Below are 22,313 nucleotides of genomic sequence, written 5' to 3' on the forward strand. Positions count from 1 at the left end.
GGCTAGACAGAGTTAAGAGAATAAAGGGAGTATTTATTAAAGGCCTTCAATAGCTACACCTTAGGCAGTGCAAAAGCCTTGCAGAAGCTACACCCTAAATGGATGGTGGTCATGAGTTTTTCACACGATTATAAGTTTGGTCCATTTGCATATCTGGGTCAATTCTCTAATTACAGCTTCAGGTAATGAAGTCACATTCCCCCAGTTTGCTCCTCTCCAATTCACTTTTGTTTATGCTTTTTGGGGCCTGAAGCAGAGGGTGGCCTTGGTTCTCAGGCCTGGAAGTATGGTTGTGTCTGACCAAAATGTGAAGAGAGGTTACCAACCCTCTAAATGGAGTTCAGAGCTACACACTAATGCAGCACAGGACCTGAAAAATATAGAAGCTAAAATCTTAGGGCATCACGTAAAGCATGAGAAGCCAGGTGGTGAACCATTCCAAACCAGACCGCCCACAGGGTGCAAAGGGGCGTCCACAGAATGAGAATCTCTGGTGACCTGAGTGGCAGCTCTGCATCATCTCTGCAAGCACAGTTTGTCCTGTTACGTGCACAAAACCGCGGTCCCACGCTCCATGAGGTTGACCCTGACAACCACAACGCAGCTGACACAGTTGATGTTTAAAAATAAAAGATGCCTCCACGGGAAAATCCTCTTGGGTCAGAAAAAAAGAAGATAGTTCTGATGAGCTTCAAATCTATTGTCCATAGGAGAAGTCTGAAAGAAATATGAGAGAAGAATAATATCCCGTATTCTTTCTCTGGTCTGTGAAAATATGGAATATCTGAAAACTGAACTTCCCTATAAGAGGACAAAGCAAATGACCAGCCTAAAATGGTTTGGGGTCTCTGTGTGAGAATAGACCTATTTGTCTGCTTTTAAGTAGAAACTCTTAGTGAAAAAAAAAAAACAAACCAACCCTCACATTTTTTAATCACTCTATCTGACTGACATTCTAAAACTGACTTCTTTTTTCTCATGGGAAAGGGAAACAGGGGCCTTTTTACTTTAGTCATGTATTTTCCCCTCAAAATAAAAAGCAGCTAGATCAAGGGCAGCTTTAGGGCACAGAAACGAGTAAAGCTCCAAGGGCAAAAACACCTAGAGAGAAGTTCAGGAGTTAAGCAGCAAATGTTACTGACTATACCTGTCCCATTGCATGGTCAAATAATTTTCTAAATAAAGTACACCACTGGCATCCTATCTTCCACTATATTTTAAGGTAAGGGATTGGGGAATTTGTCTGAAGACCATAAATTGTCATCAGTATTCAGAATGAGTGATACAAATTGTATTAATTGCAGTTAAACAGGTGGATTACTGGCAACAATCAATAGAGTAGAAGAGAGAAGGAGATTTTTTGCTCTGATTTTGCAGAGATATGAGAGTAGCCTGTGGGTTTTTTCATCTTTTTTTTTTTTGGTGGGTTTTGGGGTTTTTTTTGGTACACCTTTTGAATGTTAATATTCTGCTGAAGAATGTTTCAGACTGGGTGGCTGCTGTACTCAGCCAAATAGGATCCTCTGCAAAGCTTCAGGGCTGAAATTATAGTCTTGCTTTAAGAAAAGGACAGCACTGTGAGCTAATTGCTTGTTACACAGAAATAGAGTTTTCAGTTGGGTTTGGGGGGGCTTTTTTCTTGCAAAATTCTAAGCCTTAAAAATGCAGATTTTTAACTTGGGTATTCACCATTCCTTTGACAGACCCTGATCATTTATGTTTAGGAATACAAGTGCGGAAGAAGAAAACTAAAGATCATTGTAACTACCTCTGACTGCTGTGGGAAATGGTTCAAGTTCCTTCACAACTAGATGAAAGTATCTCCTTTCAGGGAAGTTGTCTAATTTTCTTCATTTATTTAATAAAGCTGTAACTGTCTATTATGTCCTATATAGCAGGGCAAAATACTGACATCAGGCTTAAAAACAGCAATAATTAAATTAATGTGCACTGACTATCTTGTTGTGTATTCCTTGTTTCTCTTGTGGAAAGTATATTACAGTTCATCTTTCACTCATACCAAAAAGCACAGTGTTAAACCCATTTATTGAAATTTTCAGCTGCAAATATTTTTTGGTGTAGATTTATGGCTGGTAAGATAACAGGTTTTCAGCTTGCTGATTCATCTGGATGTCAGCCATATTGGTGCCTCTAAAAGATTTAGCGATTTTGGTTATGTTATTACAAGTACAAATTTAAGGTATTTGCTGTGGAGAAGGGTTGCAGGGCTGGTGTCTGTTGTACCTGCAAATGCAGTGAGTAATTCAAGCTTTTAGAATAACTTTGACTCTTTTTATGTATAAATCATCCCAACACACCTTACGTAGATGAATTCAAAATAATTTTTTTGTGCACATTTACACATTAAAGGGGAGTTTGCATTTTAAACATTCCACAGTGCATTAAGTAAAACTGTATTGGGGGTCTACAGAAAAAAAGAACACATCCATTTCTAGCACTGCTTTATTGTTGAAATTAAACCCATCAACTTCCTTTAACAATGCCAACACCTGAAGAGTGCACCAAGAGGCTCTTTTTGTGCAGAGATCTGTCTTTAAAAGCTGTTCAAAGAAGGGGAATATGTGCCTGCAGGAGGAGGGCAATTTCAGCCTGATATCAAATTTTCAAGAAGAAAAGGATGAAGCACAGTTGAATAGGGCAGTGCTGGTGTATCCATTTAGACCGTGCAGCAGACTGCAGTACAGGATACCTTATGGAGGGATGTAATTTAATTTGTTAGCCTGGTGTTTTCTGTAATCTAGTTTTGTTTGGTTAAGGTAGGTTTAAAATGTCAGTCACAGCAACGGAGGTGTGAGTGTATGGAAACATCTTTGCCCAAATAGTTTGTGTACAGATGTTTGAGCCTGAAGAAACTTGCCATGTGTTTTTGTAGCTAAGGAAGTGAGTAATCAGTGAAACTAGTATGGGTGGTATAGGAAAATCATGCACATGGTCTTGGCACAGCTGTGTGCTTGCTACATTCCGTGAGATATTTCATAATGGAAAACCAATTGCTCCACTAATATAGGATACCTGCATATCAGGATTGTGTTGTGGAGCACCCAGGGATGTCATGGGACTGGTCAGATCCCTCCAATCCATCTCAGGTGGAAGAGAAGGGCAAAAGAAGTCCCCAGGCCTTAACTTAAAAGAGAGAGAAGAAGATCTTCTTGGGTGTGTTTATTGCTTAATTGCAATTTTTATCTACCAAAGTTTGAAAGGCCAAAAAGTGTAAGTGGTTGTTAAGTCAGCAGAGCAGTACAAATAACCTGCAGTGGCAGAGTATTTGAGTCTGCTTGGCAAGACTGCAGGCCCCAGTGCCTCAAATGGTTTTCTGCTGATCACATTCCTTCTTTGAATTTGCTTGTTTCAGAGGCTTATCTATCTCTTGCATGTAATTTACACTGAACATTGTGAAGTGAATGCCCTATCAAGAAATAGCAACAAGTAGGTGCTGCCAGTCCACTGTTAACGTTTCTAGTTTAAATATTTGCTTTCAATTCATGCACACGTACATTGTGTGTGTCACATTTCAACCTGGATGCCTTCAACAGTTTCTGGAGTTACCAGTATCTCACTATTGCTAATCTGTGTGTACCTCTGATTATACTGGAGCAATTTATGGCAGCTGAAGGTCAGCTCCAGAGCTTTTGTGTCTCAGAGAAATGTGTGGTGTATTGCAGCAACATGGCTGGAGTGATACACAAGTATTAATAGCTATTACCCCCCTCAGGTGTTTAGCCTGATCCTAAAAGGAAAATAATGGTCTGCATGTGCTTATCACTGAGTCATTAACTACTTTTGTCTTTTTAAAATCAGGTTTCTTCAGAAGTGGAAAGATATTGTGTACAAAACTTTGTCTATTCTAAGTTTTGCCATTTAAAACCAGGGTATCAAAAGCTGATCTTTCCTGGCACTCACAGATTTTCCATGTGCTGCACTTTTCTCCCATGGTTGTTAACTGCATTCAGATAATTCCTAGGATAAAATGCCAGGAAAACCTTTTCTGAAGCAGCTTGGTCTGTGGAAGCAAGCACAGTTACTGTGTTGTGTGATGGCAGCCTCAAGACAGACTTCTAATTGTGTATGATGTGTGTATGATGCTTAAATAACATTAAAGGCTGTGACATAATGTGTGTGCTGAAAAGCTTCCTGTAGCCAGAATACCAGAGGTCTTTTAGAATTGGGCACCACCACCTTTGGCCACAGTGGTACGCTCAGTTTATGTCTTTCTTCTTTTTTAATAACAATGTTATTTATCATCAGAATTCTGTATTTCCTTCACCAGGTGACCAACTCCTCAGGAAAAAAAGAAAAAAAAAACCAAACCAAAAGCAAACAATTAAAAAAAAAAAAAACAAAAAAAACCAAAAAAACAAAAAAACCAAAAAACAACAACAAAAAAAAACCAAACCAAAAAAACCCACAACCACCAAAAAAAAAAAAACAACAAAACAAAACAAAAAAACAAATACAAAACCAAAACAAACAAAAAAACCCAAAAACAAAACAACAACAAAAAAAACTTTACTAAACTGATAATTCCTAAAGTTTTATCTCCTTCTGACTGACTCCTTCTGACTCCTTCTGAGTCAGTCCTCTGCAATTTTTTCAGTTGGTGGCTGAGACGTTGTTACTGAGGTTTATAAATCTTTATTGCCCCCAGTCCCATGAAAGAGTGGTTGTAATCCTGTGAACGTTTCACCTGTCCATCCTTCATGCTGCTTTGTGTTCTATTTCTTTTCCTTCCTCCCACCCCTAATACAAAGTTCAGCTGATATAGCCCTATTCTTCAACCACTTTTGAGGCATTTCTTTTCCTGGGAATATTTTGCAGGTAATTTCAGAGGTGCCAATGACCAGGCCTGGACTTGCCTGCAGCATCCAGTGTTTCCTCCTTCCTGCTGGAAGGAAGATCCAGTGTACAAGGGAGGAGAAAGTAAAGGTGGGCAGACTCCCAGACAGACATTTTAGGGAGCAGACATGCCAGGCAGGCAGTAGCACGGCATATGCTCTGCTCTCTAGAAACAGCCAAGTTGAATCCCAAATCCTGGCAATTCTCTTGATGTGGCAGATCTGGTGATATAAAAAATATTTTCTTGCTAACTGTCTGAAAGCCTGACTCTGGTTTTAAGTAAGAAGAGGAAACGTTTGACCTTGAACTAAAACCACTACTTGACTTACTTCAGGCTTCTTTCCAAAAGCTTTTCTCATTTCAAACACAAGTTATTTATGCCTCTGGATAAATGCTGCAGTGCTACAGGCACCGAGTGGCTGCTGCCTTCCATCGTGGGGGGCACATTAATTTTGTCAGCCTGCAGCAGATCCTGGTCCATCCCACATCCAAACATTTCTGGTCATTGTGTATGAAACCACAGCTACATTTGCTTTTTTAGCCTCTACCCCCAGCTTAGAGGAGGATCAGCTTAGAGGAGGTTCATCCATCCTGCAGCAATGCTCTTGCTTAAAGACTAGAATTATGGAGGTTTATTTAGCACCCAGATAAAGAAATATCCGAGGATGTCTCATTATTTTGTTTCTGTTTCATGTTTTTCCAAATATTGCAGGAGTTGCAATGTACAAATACTCACAAAATTATTTTAATTAAATACAAAAGCAAACTAAGTTATTGGAAGTAGATTAATGACTATTCTCACTGTGAAAAACATAAAAGTTTGTGTTAGCAGAACACTTCAGAATCCATTGGAATAATATGTACTGTATGTGATCTCTTGCAAAAAGCTAGGAAACACTAGCGTACATAATCTCTTTTTACACTAACAAGAGTTTGTAGAGAAAAGTACAATTTAGCTTTTCAAGCTCCACAAGGCTCTTCTTACTCTATAGCCAAACACAAGTAAGGAAGTGTTCCATTCCATAAGATTTAAAGACCTAGAAGACGTCCAGAAAAAATTCTCTGTTTTCCCATGTATTCAATAAGATGCTCTTTCTTAGCATTAAGCAGTGATTAATATTAGCACATCACTGTAGTCTTTGTTGCAATTAAGATATGTAATTATTTTGGCCTATTTTTTGTCTTTTTCTGCCCAAACGGGTTTCTACTAAGATAGATTTTTTGCTTTGTTCTTGCAACAACATATGCAAATGAATTTCAGTCTTGCATGTGTTTCAAACCCTGCGTTTCCATCAGTCTGTTTATTTGGTGAACTCAGTCTGTTTATATGAGTGAAACATTGGTGCTAAGAATCCACAAATAACCATCACCCACCTTTATCTAGAAATGACTTTGAAAGCATTTCTAAAAGCAAGATCCATTCCTGGGAGTCAACGTAAACAAAAACCTGTCTGCAGGACATGTCAGGGAAAGAAATGTTTTAAAGATTGCTTAAAATTTAGTAGATCTATTTGTAGTCCAAGTGGATATTTGCAAGCATTGTTGAGCAGCATTGGAACACTATAGCAGTAACAGCATCTGTTGTCCTGCCAGGAGGGAAAAAACCCACACTCCTGCACACAGATGAGTCTTGAAAAAGTTCCTCATGATGCCAGGCTTCTTAAACATCATGAAGAGGGGAGGGAAGGCACACGCTGCCTGTTTTCAGACAAAGTTTTGGATGTAGCTATTTCGCTCATCCTCTAATAACACCAAGCAGTTGGGAGGTTTTCCTTTGTGCTTTGGCTGGCAGTCTGCAAGGGGAGAATAAAAGCCAGCCCTGTAGCTGGTACAGCTGGTGCTGTGCTGACTCATCCCAGCCGAGGCTCTGGCTCTAGCTGTGGCACTTGGAGTTATTTATTTCCCTTTGCTGCATGTCCCGTCCATCAGGTGAAGGTTGCCGCTATTTGTAGCACAGGCAGTGAAAGGAGGGGTGGCTCTCAGCGATGGCTATCACAGTTCACAGCAGGGCAACCAGACCCCAAACACAGCTCCCTGATGAGCTCACATGAAGGAGCTGGGCTGTGACTTGTCACCACTGAAATTCGAGCACAGCTCGCTGCAGGGGTGATAACCTTTGGCAGGAGGTAACCTGGGCGGAGGGGACAAGAACACAGCCACCTTCGCCAGAAGCCAAGAGGTACTGGCACTAACTGCATCTCTGCTGGTGCCAGGGTGCCCAGATCATAGCAAAGCAAAGCTTTCAGATAATTTCCCAAAGGCAGTGACAAGCAAGGTTCCTGTTGGCGCACTAAACGCCGCCTAAAGCCATGTGCTGACAATATTTATGAAGGAGCAGTAACAGCGTTTCTCCCACTCGCCTGGGATTTCTCTCCTGTGTCAGGTTCTGTTTATTTGAGGGCTCCATAAATGTTGTTTTCTTTTAAAAGAGAAAGACGTTTCCTTATAATGGTACCCCAAAGGGGGAGGTGATGATTCTGATCGAGGAGATGTGGAACAAGTGGAACAAATGCTCAAGTGAAGCAATTTGTTTCTTATGTGGAGTATGAAAGTTGCAAACTGAGGACTATTTTGGAGAACTTGGTTGGCCAGCATCTCTGGTATGTTTGGAAGCATCCTAAAGAGATATTTTTGTAAACCACTGGGATAAGGCAGTCTATTAAGGGTAATTTAATACTGCTGGGCAGTCACTTCAAGCCAGCATATCTGTGGATATTGCCAAATTGACTGTAGCAAAGATAGGAAACTCACACCAGTTCCTCCACTGCAGCAGAGAATTTTTCCATCACACTCCCAAAGTCTAGCAGAAGCTTTCTGAAAACATGATGGTGATTCAGTCTTGTGACACTTCACTTTCTCTTTTCTCCTCTTGAGAAACCTTACCAGACTTCGAATGGAAAGATTTTTATTCCAGCCCTCAGAAGAGTCTCTGGCACATCACTACATCTCACAAGGATATGTATTTGCTCTGGAAAGACTGAAATATTAATAAGATTGGAAAGGGAGGGCTTTTTTTTGCTAATGCAGCTGTGCTCAGGCAGCTCTGCATCACTCTGCTATGGGCTTTTGTTTATTCTATCACTTTCTGTAGAAAATCCTGTGCAACCTTTAAAAATTCTTTTTTTTTAATTAAAATTTCTTTATGTAATTAAAGCAAATATACTATATTTCCTGCAGAATTGGAGGGAATATGTATTATTTTTTACTTTAATTTTTTTAAATACCACATTTATGTTAGTTTCCTCGGTGTCAGTACAAGGAGTTCCAGTGAAAGGGTTACTCTCACCCTGGAGAGATAAGGCCAAATAAGGACAGGCTGAAACTCTTTATTGGAAGACACCAGGGAGCAAAGCTCTTTTAATCCAGTGAGGATTTCAGGAGTTTTATATCTCAGCCATGACCTTTAAATGAAAGTGCTGGACTAGCAGCAGGGAGCTGAGAGGGGATTCTGTTCTCAGTGACGTCTGGGGGGGTGTGTGTGAGAACAGCCCTTTTCTGTACTGCAGTCAGTGTTGTCCCAAAAATGGGTTGTACCCAGAGTGCAAGAAGATAAGTAGATAGACAGATAGATTAGATAGATAGATAGATAGATAGATAGATAGATAGATAGATAGATAGATAGATAGATAGCTAATACATAGTTGAAGAAGAAATATTTGTTTACAGATGGGTGCTGGGGTAAATCCACAGAGCAGCACCCTCTCTGCATGCTAGCTCCCCACTTTCACACCCTTCAAACAGTGACTGGTCAACATCTCCCCTGCAGAGAACAATATGAAACTACATTCATTGGCTAAATATTTTCTTACCTTCATTTAAACACCACTGATTTTACCCCTCGTGCTCTGTGTGGAAGGGGATTATGTGACTAAGAAGCATCTACGGCCAATGGGTGTGAGCTTGGCTGTGCCAATGGTGAGCACAAAAGTTCAACCCAAAATCTTGTTTGTTCTTATCAACTGCTTGTTCCTGCTTTTTCTCCTTTCTTGGTGGATTTATGTTGCCATCCTCCTCCGCTTCTCACTTTTTTTGGTAGATTTGTGGCATTGTCTTGTTCTCAGGTCTCCTCACATGGACCTTCACCCATGGTTCCATATTTCTCTCCTGCAGAGAGAGCAATTTGATTCTTCTCTGTCTTACACACACAACGAGAGGTCTGGGTGCAACGTGTGTGGGCATGAGCTGACTCCAGAGCAGCTCATGTGTCAGGAATGACACGCAGAAATCCACAGCTCCCTGCCAGAACCACGCAGGGATTACTGATGGGTATGTGTTGGACCTTCAGGAAAGTGCACCCACCCTTGCCACACAACTGGCAGGATCTGAGCTCTCTTTTAAAGGAAGGATCCACCATTAACAGCTGACTGGGAGAGAAAAATAACTCATCAGTTGACTGATGCAGCTGTCAGCAGGGCAAACTTCTTCTCTAGAAACCAGAGATGGGGTTTGTGAGATTGAATAGACTTAAATAATGCTTCTAAAAAGAGGGTTTTGTGTGAATTAAAGGAAATATTAATAAAAAACATGTCTTAGTTGGGTTTTTTTGTGAACTTATTTGTCTTAATTGGGTTTTGGTTTTTTGGGGTTTTTTTTGTGAATTTTTCTGCTGTGAACTCCGAAACAATGTGTAATGTTTAATTTTGACAAAGTGGTCCATGAAGCATGAATTACTGATCTTTTAACACATACAGCTCCCAAAGGAGGCCTGGAGGTACCTGAAGTGTGGCTGCCTGGCCTGTGAGCCTGTTGGGATGGGCACACAAGGATTTTGCAGATTTAGAGCCCTACACAGAGGTATTAGACCTACCCACATGAGTTGTGATCTCTTGGGATAATTTCAAGGAATCTAGGTAAGGAATTGTAACTTCTTCTCTGATCTGGAGACTGGTAGGACTTTATATTAAATGTGGCTCAAAAATCAACAGACTTGCCCGTGTCAATGACCACAGAGAAGCAGCGCACAGACCCCCACAAACTGCATGGAAGGAGACAAAACCTTTGATCTACAGCAAGACTGGGATTGTGGCAGTGACCTGAATTTTCTTCAACAGAGAATCTAATTTTTTTTTCAGCCTTGTTTATTATTAAATATGCTTAGTCATATGTCTGTGCTTATGGCAAATGTTCTATTCATACTGATGTCGTCTGCATTAAAATAAAGCTTTTGGCTTCCCACCTTGCACATCCTGTTTTCAGTGCTTCTGGAGTTCTGCTGCAGAGTTTTGGATTCTTCTAATAGACAGATTTGGTGATATTTCTGCAGCATTAACTTGTGAAGCTGTCATAGCTCCTCTTCTTTCATTGGCATCGCTCTAAAAGCAGCTGACATCAAACCAATTTCTCTATTTTCCCCTCTTGGCACACCAATGAACAGTCCCCATCATGCCCTTTAAACATCTGCATCATCATCTTCATGATCTAGAAGGAGCAGCAAGGAGTGAAAGGTCTTTCTCAAGGCAGCAGAGACAAAGAAGGCTTATAATCAGCTTTAAAGCAGAATGTGTGAAGTGTTTTCCATGTTGAAGTGCTTAACACATGTACAGTCAATTTTTAAAATATTTTTCTTTTTTTTTTTTTTTAGGAGCAACGTCACTGGTTGTTAAGCTCCAACAGTTCCTATAAATGCCACAGCGTTGCCATGGTGACAGTATGTTTTCACAAGCTTTCAGATATAGCAGAACATATCTTTATTCATGATGTTGGGCTGCTACTTTAGTCTCATAAAGCAAGCATTAAATTTACCATTGATAGCACCACTTATGTATTCTATCACTATTTTTGATTAGGATTTGCAGCAGAATAAGATGGTTTGATTTTTTTGTTTTGCTTTTTTGTTTATTTATTCTTGCTTTGGACAGGTTTTTTTTACAGCTTGAAAATTGTCCTTTTTTTCTATACAATCTCATTTTGAGGTTTTTGGAACATTTTTATTAATGCCTTCTAATCAATTTGGGTAGATTAAACAAAAAAAATCTCACTCATGCAAAGTTTAACAACCTCTTAAAAAAAAAAAAAAAGTCTTGCTGGTATTTTCTGTGTTTTGTCTTTTAGGGTGAACAGCAAAATTGCATAACCAGAAAGGAGTGACAACAGAGCATTACTGTGCATGGGGCAGTTGTGGAGTAAAAATGAGTTTCCTCCACTGTTTACCATCTGGATTTCCTGGTGCCAGAAATGCCTGTGCACTGCACATTGCTGCTTTTCTTTCTTAAACATGATTGGCACAAGGCAATTTTTTTTCTCCTCCTACCTTGTCATTTCGGAGTGTTATGCCTTAGGTAGAGTTTTATGCCTTAGCACTTTTTTTTCCCCATAGTTTTTTTTTTTTTTTTTTCTTCTGTTTAGGGTTCCAAGTTCTATCTGCCTGTTGCCAAAGCTTTTCTTCTCCCAGGAAGGGTGATTGTCAGATGTAATCAAGCACACTGCAGTGGCCCAGGTAAGAAAATATAAAATCAGAGCTTTAAATGTGTTGAAGAGTTGTGATTTTCATTTCATCTTTCCTTTCCCCTATAGTTTGCAGGCTACCTGGTCAAGATTATTATTTTTAGTCATTGTAGTTCTACTGTAAACATGGAAAAATCACTTCCTTTAATGTGAAATCACATCCATTAATCCACCCTGAGTGGGTTGTGCACAAAAATGCAGCTTATTTCCCTGAGGTACTCTGGTATGTTGGCCCTACATATCTCACTGGCAATTATTTTAATACAGTGTAAATTTATCATATGATGCAATGCTCTCAGCTTTTCTGAGCTTCTCTCTGGACCATATAGAAAACGGGTGTTATTAAAGTAGCATAACGCTTGTGTACAGATTAATGAAAATGAAAGGTTTGAGTTGAGCACAACATAAAGTTGTGTGGAGTTTCAGTGATCGGTGTGTGTGTTGCTGGTTACACAGCAGCAGGCACACAAATTATAAACAGAACTACAATTTGCTAAATATATCCTCAAAATCAACACAGACAGAGAAATTCCTTGCCTGAAAGAAAAGGATAAAGCAGAAATGCCATAAACAGCAGTATATCAAGACCAGGAAGTCTCCAATGTGTTTAGGAAATAATTATTTACAACTAAAATGTGGAGTAACAAGATTTCTAGTGGCCCAGGTACAGCATGTTTTGTTTCAGCACTGAATACTGATTTAGTAGTCCTTGCTAGGCTCCTTGTCAGGCACTTGGTACTGATATCCAAGATACAGATTTCACAGTTAAATGGTATAAACTGCACAAAAATCCCCACGTAGCGCTCACCACAGCCCATGTAACTCTCAGAGTAAAAAGCCCTTGTTCCTAATTCTCTTTAGAGGTGTCTGGGAAGTGTAGGTTATGCTAACTTTAAAAGGATGCATCAACATTAGAGGTGAATACAGGATTTTTTTTTAAATTTTTTTTTTTTGTCTACACATTAGTATTAGCATTAGTAGAGGTTGTTGATAAACACATTAAGTCAGACTCAGCTCAGCAGACTTGTTCTCCCCAGTGCAGAGCAGAGAATCCTCAGTGCCCTGGACCTGCAAGAGAGCCTGGGATGTGCTTGGCTGCCTTCACCACAAGGGCACACTGCTGGCTTTATGGTTTTTTTTCACAGCAGCACTGTTCAGTCATTTCAAGTGCATTTTCTTGCAATCACACTGGAGGCAGATCAGCTGCCTGAAGTCTGCCCTCACAGAGGCTAATTTCTGGGGGGTTTCTTTCACATAGGCTGATTTAAATAGTAGGGACATTTTCTCTTTGAAATTTTAATCTGCAAATTTTCAAATTACAAAACCAGAGAGCTGATTGCAGGTAACCTAATTTTCTTTCTTTTCTCTTCGTGGAGAAGTATAAGAAGAATAATTTGATGACTGAATAATGGAAGATAAGAAAATAGGAAAACAATATATTTCCTTTTATTTAAAGCCCCTTTCAAATCCTCCTTTCAGTTATTACCTGTTCCAAACTCCACCCTGACCAAATAAAAGAAAAAAAAAAAGTAAAAAAGAAAAAAAAAAAGAAAAAACCTGAGAGAGAAATACAAGACCAGAATAAAAAGCCCTTTTCTGCTTTGCCCAAATCTATTTCCATGGCTCCTTGGGCATGCAAGAATAGTTATTAATACTGGAAGGATACTGATCTACAGTTTACTTCTACTTCATAAAGCCATTTGGTAAATTCTTTCAAATTACCTGAATACCTAACTATATTACTCACACTAGTATAGCTCATTACTTCTCCCTATACTTTGCCTGATGTGTTTAGACCATTTTGTCTCCAGCAACATTAAAGCTATGAAATGCCAAGGTATTATGTAGCAACTCGTGGCAGAACTGACCTTTTCCACAGCGCAACAGGACAGTCTCCCATGTGGTGGTTTGATGAGTGTTGCCTACACACCTTTTCATTTCAGGAGCCAGCTTTTGAGAGCAAGGATTAGTGACAAATCATTGTAGCTGCTGAAATGCAAACCCGCCCAGAAGTAATCAAGAAGCTGCTTTCCTCACTCTGTCTGATATCTATTTCAAATACTGAGTATACTAGAGACTTTTGGACAGGTTTCCTGGTTTTATTTATCTTGGTATAGGGTTTCAGCACCTACACTCTGCTTAGATTGTGTGGATCCAGGGAAAGTGCCTTTCTGGTTTATGTGAAGAATTACAGCTACCATCTATAGTTCGAATAACAGCTTTTCAAAAAGAAAGATTTGTATTGGTTTAGGCTAGGTCCACATTACCTCAGTTTTTAGAAAACTCATTTTTTTCTTTTTCCTCTACAGATCCCCAGTATTCTTTTTCTTTTTTTTCTTTTTTTCTTTTTTTTTTTTGAAAAGCTGTCATTTTCTGTAATTTTTCATTCAGAAATTTGGAGTAGAATGGGAATAGAAAGAGGTCCCTATTTCTCAAACCCTTCCCAAATTAGAGAACAGGGTCAATGGAAGTTCTCTCAGTTAGGACTCACCTTCTGCCTCATTACTTGTGAGAATTAATTATTGCTCTGGTAAAGTTATTTTGAAATCTATAAGCCCTCCACGGAAAAAAAAGATCTCATCTCAGTAGAATGATGACACAGGAAGATGAATAGCCAAATACACTGCAAAGCAGAAGTTGCTAGGAGAGTGTTGTTTGTTCATGACCTGTGAGCTGTTGATGTAATTCAATTAAGTTTATTTTTATTGATCCAGAACAATTTCATAGCTTTCAAGTTGCAAAATCAAGACAAGCATGTAGGATCTGTACTTTGACTTTGCTTCTTCCAGGCCCACCTCTGATTTTCACTGGTTCATTACGGGTAGAGTAAGTTCACCTAAGGGTCAGCTCTGTGCTGCTGAGTCTGAGTGTCCTCAGCTTCAGGCTCTGTCACACTGAATGCAAAATATGCTTTTAGAGATCGCAATCCCATTGGGGAGGGGGAGTGTGGAGGTAAGAGAACATCAGGGAATTTTCACGAAGTGGTTAGCAGACAAAATGCACCTCCTGCCAGCTGAAACCCTGTCTCCTGTAGATTCAGAGCTGGACACACTGGGCATTACAAACCCAAAAGTCGTAACATGTACAAACCTAAGAGGGAACCTATGAAAGCACCACTTTTCTTTCAAACAGGATTGCCTGCCTTCTCAGAAATGGTCAAGATTTGCCCTTTGTAGTTTATCATGGAGGGCTTTTGTATGGTGAGGCTACTAGTGTGTTTCTGTTGAGGTTGTTGTAGAGGTGTGATCACTGACACTCTGTTCTTTTTGTCCACTCATCTGTTCCTTTGAATTGTATAAAAATAAATAACAATATAACAATAAAGCAAAATTGTACTCTGTGCCTGATGATAGAATCGAAGGACAGTACAAACTGAAGGCTTACAACAATGGGTGCTTGATAATTAAAACTATGGTTTTGTGTAACTTGGAAGAAGTTGAGCGCTATTGCTAGGACAAAAAACCCTTTATTCCAACTTTAAACACCAGGTCAAGCAAGCTCTTTTTCACCTTGATAAATGTAAAGAAACAATTACTTCGTTGTTTGTTTTTACTAGCTGTACATAAATAAACTGCAGACATGTTCACAGATCTACCAGAGAGGGACATACAGTACAAACTGCCAACTTAAGTCAGAATGTATCAGAAGCAGATAAATAAAAAAAAACAATTCTTTGGGAAAGAAACAAAAAAAAACCTTATCTGGCATGTGCATGCAGGAATGATAAAAACAGAGGCAGAGGCAAATACTGACTCTTGTGCTCTGCACACAGTGGACATCACTGAGGGGTGAAGTGGCAGGGAGCAACTGCAGACATTCAACATGAGACCCTAAAAAAAGTGAACCAGTTTGCTCTTAGCTGACCTAAGCCTGCGGAAACATAGAGCTGCCTTTGATGCTTCACTGGAATGCTAAATTTAATGTAATATGAAAAAAAACCCAAAAAATTTTAAAGAGCAGCTATTTCTATTTTGTCTTTAATTAGTGGACTTATTCCACATGCAGCAGAGTCCATTTCAGGCTATTCATCTGCATCTTTCAGTACGCCAGTAAAAATCATACCAGGAAAAAAGCTCATCATTTGTGGAAATTGTTCCTGTCTAACACACCAAGAGCTATTCAGTTCAGAGTACAGCTTGTTTTTTCTCTGACCCTCTTCTGAAGTATCATCCTTATTTATCACATCTGGTTCAGCTGTGCTGAAGCACAGTATAAAATTAACTCCAAGCTAAACAATTTCTACTGTAATAATTCTGCCTGGAAAGTGTGTGAGGCAGATGAAAAGCATTCTCTGGGATCAGCCATAATGAGATATTTCAGGTGGCTCAGATGGGATGGGCATGGCTTGAACATGAAGTGTCATTTATCCCTGGGGTTTCTGCTGATGGACTGACCTGGCAGCAGGAGAGTCTCAGCTCCTTCACCATTAGATGACTCTTGTTTAATTATACAATTTTCAGAAGACTTTACAGAAGATCTGTCATAAATATAAAGCCAAATTGGTCAAAGGCATTTTGAGAGAGAAGAATGCCCTGGAAGGGTGATGGAAAAAATGGACTTTTTTTCACACTGTATCAATAACCTATCGACGTTCCAAAAGCTGATAGCTCCACAATGTAAGCAGGAGAATAACTGTGACCTTTTGTGAGTACTTGTATGAACATTGACTTGATTTCAGCATATGATGTTTTAAACACTGTAATAAAGTGTTTAGTTACTGAAGTGTTTTTTCTCCACCTCCCCCCACTAAAAATAGAATTAAATCTGTGTATTACAAGTAATGGACAGACATACTGCAGCACTTGAAGTATTTACTATAATTTCCTTATGAATATTAAACTTTTGATAACCTCCTTGTTAGTAATATTCAGGCAGCTACTTTGAGTTATTTTGTATACCCAATAAGTTGCTTTTTCCTACTTTAAAAAAAGTTATAAATAAAACAGATCTTTTGGCATTCATGGTAACTTGGAAAACAAGATGTAAAAATTTCCAGTGTATCTGATCCATTTATCTACTTCATCTCATGCTGTCATTTAATTCATGTGTTTCTTCTCCACATTATAATGATAATAATTCACATCTGCAAGATATGAGGGTGCTAGATATACCCATAATAATCAGATAATGTAAAATTTAAACTGAAATTAACAAATATGCTCAGTGAGGGGCATTTTGTGTTATTAATGTCCATCTTTGGAATATTGTGTAAGGATTGAAAAATATAATCACTAGCCTATAAATTTGGTAAGTTGCCCAACTTTCAGTCATCACAGTGCTGGATTTAAAAACTGGGTGCTGTTTACAAATTATTCAGACTTTGGGGCTATATTTGAAATTGGAGCAGGCTTTAATAAAACTGAATACACAGTGCTGACATATGTGAGGCTGCTTCACCTATTTCCCAGCTGATTCCTGAGGAAGTGCTCACCTCACTTGGTATAAATGTCAAAGGCTGTTCTGTGACCTTGTTATGACATGCCTGACTCCCATTCTTCCTTACCAGGATATTTAAACAACTCAAGATTTATCCTCTAGAGGCAGAAGTATTTTGAGACATATATTTGGATCAGTGCTTGCTTCTCTTTTCTGCCACAACATCTGGCTAAGGAGTTCCTGAGCCTGCTCTTCAGTGCTTACCACAGTTTGAACTGAATCTGAGGTGGATAACATTGGTTATTTAAGACTTGTTTTGCACCTTCCCAATAGTGTGACCCACTGGCGTCAACTTTGGTGGACAGAAGTGCAGCTAGACTGGCTCGATTTCTCCACAGCTCTCTAGAGCCCCAAGGAGCAGTTTTATCTGTCAGTAGCTGACACAGCCTGTGCAATGCTGCATCAGCTGTGCCAGGCACACACCTTCCTCTCGAGGCTACGAGGAAAGTGCTGAGCCTGTACGCCTGCTTAATCCTCCTGAGCCCAGGAAGCGCCATGAACCAAACATGTCAGGCCTGGATCAGGACCAGGAGGCTCACAGCTGTTATCAGAGTCATGCTGCGCAGTGAAAGGATTGCTAGTGAAAGGATGAGCTTGAAAACACGGCCCAGAGAGTGGGAGGGAAGGCCTGCAGGGACAGGTCAGGATTACTCAGGGGGAGACAGCAAAGGCAGACCAAGGGCAGTTCAACAAGGGAAGGTGCCGGATTGTGTTCCTGGGATGGTGCAAGCCTGGATGCACAGACAGACTGGGAAATGAGAGGCTGGGAAGCAGTGCCAGGGAAAGGGACAGGGGTCCTGGTCAGTGGCAGTGCCCTGGAGCCAGCAGGGACATCCCTGTCCTGAGGACATCCCTGTCCTGGGGGCACCAGGCCCAGCATGGCCGGCCGGGCCAGGCAGGGATTGTCCTGCTCTGCTCTGGGCTGGGCGGCCTCACCTGGAATATTGGGTGCAGTTCTGGCACCACAGGGTTAAAAAGGCATTAAACTGTCAGAGAGTGCAGAGGAGGCCGTGGGGATGGTGAAGGGCCTTGAGGGGAAGCTCTGTGAGGAGCAGCTGAGGGCGCTTGGTCTGTTGAGGTGGAGGAGAGTGAGGGGGGGCCTCACTGCAGCTCTGCAGCTTCCTCATGGGGGAACAGGAGGGGCAGGCACTGATCTCTGCTCTGTGGTGACCGGGAACAGGGCCCAGGAAATGGCCTGAAGTTGTGTCAGAGAGGTTTAGGTTGGGAATCAGGAAAAGGTTCTTCCTCCTGAGGGTGGTTGGACACTGGAACAAGGCTCCCCAGGGAAGTAGTCCCAGCACCAGACTGACAGAGTACAAGAAGCATTTGGACAATGCTTTTGGACACACGGGGATTCTTGGGGATTGCAGGGTCAGGAGCTGGACTCAAGGATTCTTGTGGGTCTCCTCCAACCCAGCATATTCTGTGTTTTTGTGACAGGACACCAGAGCAGCCAGGAGGACAAAGCAGGCACTGCACTCCTGCCCATTGACCTCTGGAAGGAGGAGAGCTGTGCCATGGAAAATAGCTTTGGTTCAGCACTTTCTCTGAACATTCATTTCCTGTAATCTGAGTTCATGTTGGGCTTTCTATTATCTTTTTAAACTTTATTGAGGATGAGATAAAACAACATTCTCTTGGAGGGGAACTTTGGTTTCAGGGATAAAGGCAGTAGGCATCTGCTGCCACAGGTGAGTACATTGTCCAGGATGATAGGATATTATAAGTGCTATTGCTGGAGATTTCGCTTCATGATCTCCTTGGTTTTCAGCCTCTCCTTAGAGTGTAAAACAAATAATGGCACATCTGGACTGCAAGTATGGGCTATTTAATGCTCCCATTTAGATAGAATTTCTTTGCCAGCTTTTGACATTTACGAGACTAACAAAACTTCAGTCTTTCCTGAGCAGAAAATTCCATGTTCAAGCCCAAACTATTACATCAGAAGTGCAACAATTTCAGTAAACCCAATAAATCTGGCTTTACTTACCATTCAGTTCAAGGTTTCAATAATGAATTAGACCAAAAAAAAAAAAAACAAAAAAAAAAACCCCCAGGTATACTGGTGTAAACTAGTGCAGTTGCTTACTAGAGCAACTATGACCTAAATTACTGTTGGGAGTAGGCTGAACGTGGAAGGGATGTAGGAAAAAGTCTTTGGCTCATGCAGATTGGTTTGATCACCCTTCCCGGCAGTCCTACTTATATAATGATGATAAAGGTGGCTTTGTTCACCATTAATGAATGAATTAAAATATGATGACAATCAAGTCGGTTACACTTCAGAAACATGTATTTCTGCTAAAGAGTGAAAAGCTGACCACTTAGCCTATGGAACAGTTGCATAACAGTGTGCAAAGCAAATTTGTATGTGGTGGCAGCAGGCTGCTTGATTTGAAACCATACATTTTACTGGGTGCAAAATTTAAGGAACAGTACATGATTGCCACAGGTCTCTCCCTGACTAGGTAGTGTGTACTGGATCTCCCTGAAGAGGTCCTCTGCTCAAAGATGCTTTTAGGAATAAGATTAATTCTCTGTCATGAGAAAAAAAAATACAACAGAAAGACAGGAAAGCACAGCCAGAAGGAAAGAAAAGAGAAACTATCAATTTCACACATACTAACAGAAGTATGCAACAGTTCAAAACCTGACATGCCCACACACAAAAAAAAACCAGGAGCGTGGAGTAACAGAGCGACCTCAACACAAAGAAACCACATGAAACCACGTGGTTACACTGAGAGATCCCCTCCATCACTGAAAAAAATTTACTTTTGATTACCAGAAACCTGCTGGTGCCTAAGCACCATTTTAAGCTCTACCTGCTTGTGTAAAATGGAAGCTCAGCATCACTAGTGTTGCTGGGTTTTTTTTGTTTTTTTTTTTTTTTTTTTTTTTTTGTTTGTTTGTTTTTTTTGCTAAAAAACTGCAGGGTGGTGAAGTGACAGAGGTCCTGCACTGTCTTATGTTGAACAGGTTGTTTTAGGAAGATGTTGCTTCCTATTTCTTTGGGTGTATCCTCTCAGTGCAGGAGAGACTGTTTCCTGTTCTTTTTGTTACAGAAGAATTTAAGCTTAACAAGCACTCTTTAGAGCATATACCAGCTTTAAAAACACAAGCTTGTGAGATAGTTAGATGTTTTTTCAAACCACAGATGGTTATTTGAATTGGGTTTTGTGGGGGTTTTCTCTGTGGTAGCAGTTTCTGGCACACCCTGTCTGCAGTGGTGATGGTTGAGAATGTGCAAGGGGCACAACACTGCGTGTGCTTGATATCTGTTAAGCAGTTTGGTAAGAAAGGATGCTAAGCCTCTTGCATTAAAGGTTTATCTTAAAGAAAAGTTCCTAGTTGGAGCTGGGAACTGCCACCCAACAACTTTATGACATCAGTAATTGTGTTTTCTTCCCTGCAAACCTTTTATCTCAAGCAGCACATTTGGAATTACAGACTCATGGAATTGTCAAGATTGGAAAAGACCATTAACTCAGCATTACCATTTTCACCACTAAACTGTATCCCCAGGTGCCCCATCCATGTGTTTTGAACATTTCCAGGAATGGTGATTCCCTAGGCAGCATGTTCCAATGCCTCACCACACTTTCAGCAGAGCAATTTTTCCTAATTATCCTATCTAAACCTCCCCTGGCACAGCTTGAGACCGTTCCCTCTGCTCCTGTCCCTGTTCCTGGGAGCAGAGCCCGACCCCCCCCGGCTGTCCCCTCCTGGCAGGAGCTGTGCAGAGCCACAAGGTCCCCCCTGAGCCTCCTTTGCTCCAGGCTGAGCCCCTTCCCAGCTCCCTCAGCCTCTGCTGGGGCTCCAGCCCCTTCCCAGCCCCGTTCCCTTCCCTGGCCACGCTGCAGCCCCTCCATTCCCTGTGAGAGGCCCAGAGGTGACCCAGCACTGGAGCTGTGGCCTCAGCAGGGCCAGCACAGGGCCAGCACTGCCCTGCTCCTGCTGCCACCCCACGGCTGGCACAGCCCAGGGGCCATCGGCCTCTCGGCCACCTGGGCACCCCTGGGCTGTGTCCAGCTGCTGGCACAGCACCCCCAGGGCCTGTCCCGGCCCCTTTCCCCCAGCCTGGAGCTGCAGGGGATTGCTGTGACCCCAGGACAGACCCAGCACTTCCCCTGGTTGTCCCTCACCCCACTGGCCTCATGCCATGGATCCAGCGTGCCCAGAGTCCTCTGCAGAGCCCTCCTGCCCTCCAGCACATCCACATCCCACCCAGCCTGGTGCTGTCACAAACTGACCGAAGGGACCCTCAATCCTTTCGTCCTGGTCCTCAATGAAGAAATTAAACAGGGCTAGCCCCAGTGCAAACTCCTGAGGAGCCCCAGGGGTGCTCAGTCCCAGCTGGATGTCACTCCACTCCCTGCCACTCTCTGGCCCAGCCATCCAGATAGTTCTTTACCCAGAGAACACTTGACCTCTCCAGGTCATGAGTAACCAATTTCTCCATAAGAATCCTGTGGGAAAGGGTGTCAAAGACTTTAATAAAGGCTTCAGAGCCTTTCCCTCATCCCCCAGGTGGATCACCTTGCCATAGGAGGAGATCCAGTCAGTGGAGCAGGACACACCTGACCTAAATCTAAGCTGTCTGGGCCTCATCCCCTGGTTGTCCTGCACATGTTAGCACTCAAGCTGATTTTAGCAGCTGCTAGTCAGAAAAGTGTTAAAAGACATGCCCAGCTGACACAAAGGGTTTCTAATAAAGAAAAAAAATGCTCAAATAAAGGGTAAGACACACCATTATCTAGCTGTGAGGAAGGAGATGTGTGGGTGGCAGGGAAACACCGACCGACCGACCGACCGACTCCATGTGTGGTTCCCTAGAGCTGGGAGAATTTCTGTGAGATGATGAGGGTTTGTTAGGAAACCTAAAAGACGGGTGAAAGAAGGAAGTATCCTCTAGTAAACTAGAGGATATGAGAGCTCAACACCACTGCTGCAATGAGCTCTGGCTGACCAAAGTCTCTGACTCACAGCCTTGCTGTTTTTAAGCTGGGGCAACGTCAGATGTCTCTGATTCTTAGCAGAACATCTTTAGTCCTGGTAGGACAGAGGGAAACATGGGTGGCATAGGCAGATACCTGCATGTAAACTGGAATTTCTGGTGTTCTGGTTCTTTGTTCATGTTCAAAGTAGGCGGTTGAGGAGGAAAAAATTGTTTTGGGATTCTCACTGCTTTTAAAAGGAATCTTCTTAAGACATGCAGAAGTGGTTTACAGTTGCTTGGTTTTTTTTTTTTTTTTTGTTTGTTTGGGTTTTTTGGGTTTTTTTTTGTTGTTGGGTTTTTTTTCATAACATCAACAGAAGAGGCAGACTGTAGGTGAAATTACAGTCCCAAATTTGCTGCAGCTTAAGGGTGATGAAAGTCACAGAGAATGGTGCCTTGTGGTAGAGACCAATCAAGGTCCAGCTCTTGGAAGAAAAAGGCTGTGGGGTCTTGAGATCTGGTGGGGTTTGCATGATGTTAGGACACTGAATGTATGAAGGAAGACACCAAACTGAATGTAGAGATCCCGTGGGATATGTACCACTAAAGAGAACCAGGCTTTACCCAGCTGGAGATGAAA

Source organism: Motacilla alba, chromosome Z (assembly GCF_015832195.1).
Source record: "Motacilla alba alba isolate MOTALB_02 chromosome Z, Motacilla_alba_V1.0_pri, whole genome shotgun sequence".
In the NCBI taxonomy this organism is placed as follows: Eukaryota; Metazoa; Chordata; class Aves; order Passeriformes; family Motacillidae; genus Motacilla; species Motacilla alba.